The 11,177-nt window shown below is 43.8% G+C and overlaps 1 non-coding gene across 1 annotated transcript; it reads right to left on the bottom strand.

The window, feature by feature from the left end:
* Positions 1-2,170: 2,170 nt before the first annotated feature.
* Positions 2,171-2,245, bottom strand: Trnat-ugu (transfer RNA threonine (anticodon UGU)). The gene has a single exon. It is a non-coding gene; the product is annotated as a tRNA-Thr (tRNA).
* Positions 2,246-11,177: the final 8,932 nt, after the last annotated feature.

Raw genomic sequence — 11,177 nt, 5'->3', positions numbered from 1 at the left:
TATAGCTCCCTTAATTCGCCAACAGATAGTGCTTAGCTCTGATTTTTGTCGTTGCAGAGTTTTAAATTCCTAAAGTTGTGGTATTCTTTTTGAATCACCCTGTATAATAATATACAGCCTACAGTTGCAGGATAACTTTATCGTTTACCTAGGTTGCTGTAAAACAGCAAATACAATAGCAAAGGTTAATTAAAAAAACAAGCAACTGATCACCAAAAGTGTGAAATAAAATGATGGTAACTTTGTAACACAACCCTCAACATCCACTGAACACTACACTGCTAGATTTATTCCAGAAGGCAACCAGAACTATTGTTTGTTGTTGTGGTCTTCAGTCCAGATACTGGTTTGATGCACCTCTCCATGCTACTCTATGCTGTGCAAGCTTCTTCATCTCGCAGTACCTACTGCAACCTACATCCTTCTGAAACTGTTTAGTGTATTCATCTCTTTGTCTCCCTCTGCGATATTTAGCCTCCACGCTGCCCTCCAATACTAAATTGGTGATCCCTTGATGCCTCAGCATATGTCCTACCAAGCGATTCCTTCTTCTAGTCAAGTTGTGCGACAAATTTCTCTTCTCCCAAATTCTATTCAATACCTACACTCCTGGAAATTGAAATAAGAACACCGTGAATTCATTGTCCCAGGAAGGGGAAACTTTATTGACACATTCCTGGGGTCAGATACATCACATGATCACACTGACAGAACCACAGGCACATAGACACAGGCAACAGAGCATGCACAATGTCGGCACTAGTACAGTGTATATCCACCTTTCGCAGCAATGCAGGCTGCTATTCTCCCATGGAGACGATCGTAGAGATGCTGGATGTAGTCCTGTGGAACGGCTTGCCATGCCATTTCCACCTGGCGCCTCAGTTGGACCAGCGTTCGTGCTGGACGTGCAGACCGCGTGAGACGACGCTTCATCCAGTCCCAAACATGCTCAATGGGGGACAGATCCGGAGATCTTGCTGGCCAGGGTAGTTGACTTACACCTTCTAGAGCACGTTGGGTGGCACGGGATACATGCGGACGTGCATTGTCCTGTTGGAACAGCAAGTTCCCTTGCCGGTCTAGGAATGGTAGAACGATGGGTTCGATGACGGTTTGGATGTACCGTGCACTATTCAGTGTCCCCTCGACGATCACCAGTGGTGTACGGCCAGCGTAGGAGATCGCTCCCCACACCATGATGCCGGGTGTTGGCCCTGTGTGCCTCGGTCGTATGCAGTCCTGATTGTGGCGCTCACCTGCACGGCGCCAAACACGCATACGACCATCATTGGCACCAAGACAGAAGCGACTCTCATCGCTGAAGACGACACGTCTCCATTCGTCCCTCCATTCACGCCTGTCGCGACACCACTGGAGGCGGGCTGCACGATGTTGGGGCGTGAGCGGAAGACGGCCTAACGGTGTGCGGGACCGTAGCCCAGCTTCATGGAGACGGTTGCGAATGGTCCTCGCCGATACCCCAGGAGCAACAGTGTCCCTAATTTGCTGGGAAGTGGCGGTGCGGTCCCCTACGGCACTGCGTAGGATCCTACGGTCTTGGCGTGCATCCGTGCGTCGCTGCGGTCCGGTCCCAGGTCGACGGGCACGTGCACCTTCCGCCGACCACTGGCGACAACATCGATGTACTGTGGAGACCTCACGCCCCACGTGTTGAGCAATTCGGCGGTACGTCCACCCGGCCTCCCGCATGCCCACTATACGCCCTCGCTCAAAGTCCGTCAACTGCACATACGGTTCACGTCCACGCTGTCGCGGCATGCTACCAGTGTTAAAGACTGCGATGGAGCTCCGTATGCCACGGCAAACTGGCTGACACTGACGGCGGTGGTGCACAAATGCTGCGCAGCTAGCGCCATTCGACGGCCAAAACCGCGGTTCCTGGCGTGTCCGCTGTGCCGTGCGTGTGATCATTGCTTGTACAGCCCTCTCGCAGTGTCCGGAGCAAGTATGGTGGGTCTGACACACCGGTGTCAATGTGTTCTTTTTTCCATTTCCAGGAGTGTATATATGACGGTAGTATCTGTTCCCGAAAGAACAGTTACCGTCGATGACCATGCAGCTTTGCTAGAAATGAAATGATAATTAAATAGACACCCTAGCTGCAAGCAGGCGTTGATACACTTCATTGGGACATGTTGAAAATGTGTGCCCCGACCGGGACTCGAACCCGGGATCTCCTGCTTACATGGCAGACGCTCTATCCATCTGAGCCACCGCAGGCACAGAGGATAGTGCGTCTGCAGGGGCTTATCCCTTGCACGGGTTCGAGTCCCGGTCGGGGCACACATTTTCAACATGTCCCAATGAAGTGTATCAACGCCTGCTTGCAGCTAGGGTGTCTATTTAATTATCATTTCATTTCTAGCAAAGCTGCATGGTCATCGACGGTAACAGTTCTTTCGGGAACAGATACTACCGTCATATATAGTTAAAAATATGGGTTCCCGGCCTTTGACCTTCTTGTGCAAACGCACACGCTATGCCCGAACTCGTACGGGACTTGGTAGATTAATCTGCCACGAGTAATGAGTATGATGGGCAAACATCTATTTGGCGCACTACGAATGTAGTGTTGTGGACATGTTGGGAATGTGGATCTCACGGGGAGCGTGCAAGGGATAAGTCCCTGCAGACGCACTATCCTCTGTGTCAGCGGTGGCTCAGATGGATAGAGCGTCTGCCATGTAAGCAGGAGATCCCAGGTTCGAGTCCCGGTCGGGGCACACATTTTCAACATGTCCCAATGAAGTGTATCAACGCCTGCTTGCAGCTAGGGTGTCTATTTAATTATCATTTCTATTCAATACCTCCTCATTAGTTATGTGATCTACCCATCTAACCTTCAGCATTCTTCTGTAGCACCACATTTCGAAAGCTTGTGTTCCCTTTTTGTCTAAACTATTTATCGTCCACGTTTCATTTCCATACACGGCTACACTCCATACAAATACTTTCAGAAACGACTTCCTGACACTTAAGTCTATACTCGATGTTAACAAATTTCTCTTCTTCAGAAAGGCTTTCCATGCCATTGCCAGTCTACATTTTATATCCTCTCTACTTCGAGCATCATCAGTTATTTTGCTCCCCAAATAGCAAAACTCCTTTACTACTTTAAGTGCTTCGTTTCCTATCTAATTCTCTCAGCATCGCCCGACTTAATTCGACTACATTCCATTACCCTCGTTTTGCTTTTGTTGATGTTCATCTTATATCCTCCTTTCAAGACACTGTCCATACCGTTCAGCTGCTCTTCTAGGTCCTTTGCTGTCTCTGACAGAATTACAATGTCATCGGCGAACCTCAAAGGTCTAATTTCTTCTCCATGGATTTTAATTCCTACTCCGAATTTTTCTTTTGTTTCCTTTACTGCTTGCTTAATATACAGATTGAATAACATCGGAGAGAGGCTACAACCTTGTCTCACTCCCTTCCCAACCACTGCTTCCCCTTCATGCCCCTCGACTCTTACAACTGCCATCTGGTTTCTGTACAAACTGTAAATAGCCTTTCGCTCCGTGTATTTTACCCCTGCCACCATCAGAATTTGAAAGAGAGTATTCCAGTCAACATTGTCAAAAGCTTTCTCTAAGTCTACAAATGCTAGAAACGTAGGTTTGCCTTTCCTTAATCTTTCTTCTAAGATAAGTCGTAGGGTCAGTATTGCCTCACATGTTCCAACATTTCTACGGAATCCAAACTGATCTTCCCCGAGGTCGGCTTCTACCAGTTTTTCCATTCGTCTGTAAAGAATTCGCCTTAGTATTTTGCAGCTGTGATTTATTAAACTGATAGTTCGGTCATTTTCACATGTCAACCCCTGTTTTCTTTGGGATTGAAATTATTACATTCTTTTTGAAGTCTGAGGGCATTTCGCCTGTCTCATACATCTCGCTCACCAGATGGTAAAATTTTGTCAGGGCTGGCTCTCCCAAGGCTATCGGTAGTTCTAATGGAATGCTGTCTACTCCTGGGACCTGTAATAAACGATACGATAATAAAACACGGTGACAAGTACGTAAGTTCCTTAAAAGATACTGAGGCAGATTATACTCACAGAAGGCGTGGACTGAAGGAGCGTTACATTGAACTACCGCCCATGAGACCTCGTTTTAGAACACACACCTTACAAGAATCAAGGAGCCACAGATGGTGCTCCAGGAATCGACCTCTGAGAAGGTCCCTCAACAAACACTTCCATACGCGATGAGATAGACAGCCAAGAGTTGCATTCACTTCACAAGATAGTAACTCAGACTAGTGGCAGTCTAACGAATGACTAATGATAATCTTGCTGAAGCTACCTGACGTCCGATAAACTAAATGCAACGATGGAACGATACGCCAAAGCCGGAACCGGCGGTCTGCACTACGTCCCCAGAATACCGTGCTTAGAGCGCCCAGAACGAGAAAGGAATCACTACAATGCGTACCGCCAACGGTCCCAACGTGTTCGCGCACTGTGCGGACCTGGCTCCTCCTGAGTCCCCAAGCGAACTGGCACACTCACACGACGTCGCCCCGAAGATAGGGCAACAGTTACTACATATCGATAACCGCCGCTACTGCCACTAGCCGACAGGCAACGCTTGCGAAACCGAGTGGCGCCAGTCAACACGAGAAGAAGACAAACAACCGCAACCATGCCAACTAAACGATACCGTTTGGTCTCCAACAGAGGGCGGAAACCTATAAGCAGCACCAATGCGAGCCGCAACATGGCTCAAATTATTGATGACTTTCTTCTGTACATAATTTCTTTAAGTCTCTCCCTCTCTCTCTTAATGCGGTCACCTTACAACTCTGTTCCGCTCATTCGAATTCTCTTCGACGGCCTAAGTAACGGTACCGCACCCTGGTCCTTCGAAAATGAACAGTGAGGCCAATACATGCATACCTGTTAATGAGTTTTACCTGTCTTCTTTGGAACAAATTTCGCGTGTGTATCTTATTACGAGGTAATGATTCTCTGCTCTGCTCGTTATATTTCTATAACTCGGCGTAATTCAGAAAGGAATTTTTCCTATTTCGTCAAGGCACAGGATAATCTCTCCTTTTTCGGTAAGAGCCTTCTTCATTTTTCGCCTCATTTATAACGATTCAAGAGAAATCCTTCAACAACTTATCAACGCTACGGGCACCTAGCATGAAATGGTGGCGAAGAAATTGAAGGATTTCCTTCTACCTTGCTGTATTCCTCGTGTCCTTCGCAAACATGAATACTCTGGTTCTACGTCAAGAACGTAGGAAGAAATCTTCTGTAAGTTATTTCCTGTCATACTAAATGGTGGATTCGCTAGTAGTTCTAAACAATGTAAAAATGTTAAAACAATAAGACCACAGCATTACCAGTCCCTAAAATTTATCTTTATATGTTAAGGCGCATTTTGTAGTCTTCTGTACCTTCAAATCACAATATGAGCATCTGACACATCAGCTTTGCTCCCTTGAAAACAACATCTTTAGGTGCACTACAGTTAATCCCATTTGCAATGTTTTTTCCTGGTGCACACTGCATACGGTCTTAACTGAAAAACGTGAAGTTTGCTTATAGAGCTGACCAAAATAACACATAGTGGAAATGGGAGAAAACTGCAGAACATCTAACGTCGTCGCTTTCGCTAGTGCCACGACCCATGAGTGTCAGATGAAGATACAACTAATTCTCCGCAACGCACCGTGATTATAAAGGTAAATTTCAGTGACTGATTACAGAGTGTTTTTGTTATTTTAACAGCTCATATAGTCACTGATACATCCTTCAGAAACATTGCGCAAAGTTGCAAGTTTATTAGTACAAAAAAAAAAAAAAAAAAAAAAAAAAAGGCCAGGTGGCAATAGGACAAACCGACTGAGGGTTCCGTAAAAACTTAATTATGTATGTAGACAGTTTGTTCATCCATTCCCGGAATCGAGAATCTCCACAATTTTTACCTGTTATCGACATTCATACTGGAAAGATATCGGTCCCAGGGATACCAAGAGTCTCGAGAATGTTTTAATTTCAATAATATAAATGTGACATAAGGACATGCAGGAGTCAGGCGACCGTTATAATAACAAACAGTAGTTCTACATTCAAGTTGACTGGGTCGCAATGGTGAAAATGAAACATCAGGCAAGGAATGATTTTACTGCTCATATGACGAGTTTCGGAATTTATCCATCATCAGATACAGAGGAGACTAGTCTGCGAATGCTTCTTTCACAAACACTTGAAACGCCATATCTGTGTGCAGTAATCGCTCCTGGATATCAGATGATGGATAGATTCCGAAACGCGTCATGCGAGCAATAATGTCATTCCTTGCTTGATGTTTGACTTTCACCACTGCGATCCAGTCAGCCTGAATGGAGAACTACTGATTGTTTTCATTTCAAATTTGACGTCGGATAACAATGATAAAGAAATATTTTTTTCCGTATAATTACAAATTAAACATTTTCGGACTTTTTCCCTTTTCCATATACTTGTATCGTGAAACTTTCCTTTCTGCCAATGGAAAGTACCCTATATATAGGTTTTGATGAGTGAGTCTGAGAGTTTTAAAATAAGTGACATAAATGGCCGTATCTTATGACTGCATTGACTAGGAAGCTTCAATTTTGTACACTGCCAAGAACCTATCGACCTTAGTATGTGACATAAATTTCAATATGATACCTCTAGTAGTTCTTGAGAAGAAGGGGTCTTAACACACCTACGAACAGACAGAGAATCAGATAAGAAAAGACGAAAAAAAATTTGTCGTGTGATGTAATTACATATTTACTGTTTTAGGCGTTATCGCTTTGGTTGTGCCGTGAAACCTTCCTTGTTGCCAAATTTAGTGATTGTAGCCTACGGGAAGTGCCCTATAGATTTTGCTGAATTTACGAGTCTTAAAATACGTGACATAAATGGGCGTACCTTTTGGCTGCATTGACATAGAAGTTTCAGTTTCTTACACAGGCAAGGGTCTATAGGTTTCAGTATGTGACGTAAATTTCAACTTGATACGTCTATCCGTTCCTGAGAAAAAGGGTGATATAATTACATATTTACGGTTTTAGGATTTTTCCTTTCGATTATACTATGAAACCTTTATTTCTGCCAAACTTAATGATTCTTGGCAGACAGACAGACGGACTGACATACACGACAAACGGACAACAAAGCGATCATATAATGCTTCCGTGTTTGCCGACTGAGGTAAGGATAATTCATGGGAAACTACATTGATATTCTGCCTGTGTGTATACGGTCCTGGACTATTTAGTAAATCGTGTTTAGTGAAGTCAGTGTTAGTAAGGAAGTGACAGCGCCTGACTGTGAGCATCCTCCCGTTCAATGCGTATACTCGCGAGAGATACTTCCTCCCCGCTAGCGTCAGACTGTTTACAGTATCGCGCAGATCTGAAGTTGCACAAGCTCCTGAAAGAGAGTAGAGAGTTTACAAACGGCACAGCGCGACTGCCGACTATTTGGCGAAAGTGGCGTGAGCTACGTCAAGGTAGTTCGCGAGCTCTTTGTCTGACGTACGGGCCTCAGCGTGTGCTGACCGCAGCTTTTGTCAGACAGCGATATCAAAACGGCACGGCGTATGCGTTATTATCGTTGCAATAAATCTTTCTTTCCGCTTTCGTTAATAAAGCTCTGCGGCAACATTGTACTGGCTACGCTGTGAAAGAACAATATTGTTGACAATTTTATCTGGCCAGAACTGTGAAATCTTTCCTCTGATAACGTGTAAAAGCGAATAAATCAAAACAAAAGGAGTGAATAACTGTCGTTGGATCCCAACCCGTTAGAGTCTTTTCGATCTGCCAGCACTTTAACTGCTTACCTTTTCAAAAATGGTTCAAATGGCTCTGAGCACTATGGGACTTAACTGCTGAGGTCATCAGTCCCCTAGAACTACTTAAACCTAACTAATCTAAGGACATCACACACATCCATACCCGAGGCAGGATTCGAACGTGCGACCGTAACGGTCTCGCGCTTACCTATTAGTTTCGCTACTTATTTACTAGTTTCGCTTCCTATTTAGTCGTCTGGTTTCACGAGGCCGGGTGGACCCGGTTCCTGACATTTCCAGCACTTAAAAATCTGGAGTCCTCACCGGAAATACAGTCTTGGCCCTTTGCATTAGCAGCCAGCTAACCGACTACTAGTCACGGAGGTGCCTTACAAAAGGAAGGTTTACGTCAACAGGTGAAGTTACTGGAGACTGAACTCTGGCTCACTTAGATGACAATGAGCAAGAAAAGAGTCTCGCCTCTTCCCTTTATTCTGGAACCGTTCCAGAATAAGGCTAAAATCATGTAGTGTGAAACACCGGAAAACGAAAATTAGATCGTCAGACACTCATTGGAGCCCGGCTGAACTTTGATTCACATAGTCCTCGAAGATGAATCTGCGTCGCGCAAGATATCATTCACGGCGAGGTCGAAACTCCACATTCTTCCCGATGTGGGGTACGAGAGACGGTAGCGCGACATATCGTGCCATTGATTAACAAGGAAATGTTGATCGGCATGCCCGGTTCAATTCCCGGCACTGCTGCACTTATGTAATTCAGAAGTGGAAATGTCAAACATTTTAAGTATCACCAAATTTCACATTTGTCAAGGGAATCAAAAAACATTTTATATCCTATTGTACATTACTTATTTTTATTCAAAAATTTGAAAAGGCACTCCGATCCGACAGAATTTTACTGCTCAACTCATCATTGCAAACAATAAAAAAAAATGGTTCAATGGCTCTGAGCACTGTGGGACTTAACATCTGAGGTCATCAGTCCCCTAGACTAAGAACTACTTAAACGTAACTAACCTAAGGGCATCACACACATCCATGCCCGAGACAGGATTCGAACCTGCGACCGTAGCAGTCGCGCGGTTCCGGACTGAAGCGCCTAGAACCGCTCGGTCAGCGCTGCCGGCTCAAAAAATAGAGACCAATTTTAAAGTAAACTGTTTACTAAGAACGCTCTTAGTGCCACTCCGGGAAACTGGTTCCAATTGCCAATAGGAAAGTTTTTTTTCAGGTGCCTTTAGTACTGAGGCACTAAGTTTTATTTGTGGCGATAAAATTAAAGGGCATCCGTAAATTTTAACTCGTAGAAGTGTAGACAACGAAAATCATTTCTCGTATCTTAAAATTTATTGCAAGATAATAACAAAATTAAATTCAAGAAAAAGTATCTCAGTACTGACTTTCGTTTGTTACACAACTCTATTCCTGGACTGCTATGGTGCAGTGTCTTCGGTAAAACTGTCTGTGCTGTTGAGAAAGAAAAGGCAACGTCGTAATAGGTCTTTCTGTTTTGCAACTGAAAAGCATGGGTGGTCCTTCAGATAACAACAACCATAATCCTTCCTGTTTTTTAAAACAACAGCATTTTTCCATCCTTTTGTTTCATAGTTATTTGAGATGAGTGGTTCTGACGCACTTTCATCGTACTGCATCTGGAGATCTTGTAACGTTACGCCTTTTTGGGCAAGCTAATTGGCCGCCTACGATTGGTACGAGGTAATGTGTGTTTGATGTACGGGTGAACGCTAGGGGCCCGGGGCTCGGGACAGGCTGCAGCTGACGCCCCAGGCCAACAGGGGAAGAGAGAAGGAGCACGTGGCTGTAAACCGAAAAATTCCAGTACAGCAAATCTTGTCGACGCATCGATCACTTGAGAGGTCTGGATATGCTCCCAGCAAAGAAGGGCTGTGAGACAAACTGAAAGATGGCTTCTTCTAGCTCTCTGATAATTTATAATGATTTACTATCAAATATTAATGCAAATCTGAATACACTGGCGACCGCAGATAAATGAGGTGCATCCAATAACACAACAATATTTCAATATCTTTAAAACTAGAGAAGTTAATATTTCATACAGAATAAACTCTTATACAATGAACCTCTGAAATAACAAGTTTAATCGCTTTCTGCAATTTCAGCAAACGATACCTTAGATGACAGCGTAGCTCTATAGCTATTATTGCTGTAAGGTACATATCTGTATGTATATTATTCCTTGGTTTACTACATTTTTATGTGTTTTTTATGACACAAATATTTGTCAGAACACCGTATTCTCCACATTTACACAGGTAATGAATGCAGCATGAATACCGCACATATTATCATACTTGTGCAATTATTTAATGAACAGTTTACTACTTTTCCAGTAACTTTATTTAAATGTTGATTAGAAGCTCTATTTAAAAACTGCGCTAACTTGAAAGAGATCAGGCCGGCCGCTGTGGCCGAGCGGTTCTAAGCGCTTCAGTCCGGAACCGCGCTGCTGCTATGGTCGCAGGTTCGAATCCTGCCTCGGGCATGGATGTGTGTGATATACTTAGGTTAGTTAGATTTAAGTAGTTCTAAGTCCAGGGGACTGATGACCTCAGATGGTAAGTCCCATAGTGCTCAGAGCCATTTCAACCATTTTGGAAGAGGTCAGACGAATGGTTAATGGACACCACAATTGAAAAGAGAGCAAAAAAAAAAGGCTTCTGACAAGAAGGCATAAATAATCGCTTAAATAATATATAAAGACAGTCTGATGTCATTTATCATGAGTACACCTCCACAAAAATACTGGCTTCTTTATTTGTGGACAAACCTTTCTTTATAATTATTGTAAATGATCTGAGTGTAACCGAGTGTTTACGACATTTCTTTATTTAAATAATAGATATTGTTGTAATATATTAGTTTAGTCCGGGAAATAGTCAACTTGAATCAGATCATGTCTTTAGAGCTTAAGGGCGATGTGTAATCGTTGGGATGGCCTTCATCCAATGGAGAAACAGATGGCAGTGGAACACTATAGGAGTCAAGTGGACAATGGAACATTTCGAGTGAAGAACTCAGGGGAGTGATTCTGGACACTTCATGTCGAGTTCTTGTAGAAGACAGACCTGCCTGCGTTAACGTGAGTGACTGTGTCATGGAGGTGTTTGATTCTCGATGGTGAACGGCCGCTATCATACTTCTGAAGGGACTTCATGACTTGACAGTAGGACTTCTAACTTTTTCCGTTTGTAATACGGAACTGTGCTTAGAAAGAGTATTAGTTATTGTTCCTTGTATCACGTGTGTTAATTTGTGAATCACCATGTTGAACTCTTTAACTGTTTAGAGCTGTTGAATATTTTGTATACTA

This window comes from Schistocerca nitens, chromosome 4 (genome assembly GCF_023898315.1).
Source record: "Schistocerca nitens isolate TAMUIC-IGC-003100 chromosome 4, iqSchNite1.1, whole genome shotgun sequence".
NCBI classification, from domain to species: Eukaryota; Metazoa; Arthropoda; class Insecta; order Orthoptera; family Acrididae; genus Schistocerca; species Schistocerca nitens.
The sequence above is the reverse complement of the archived record's forward strand: the minus strand, read 5'-3'. Positions and strand labels throughout refer to the sequence as shown.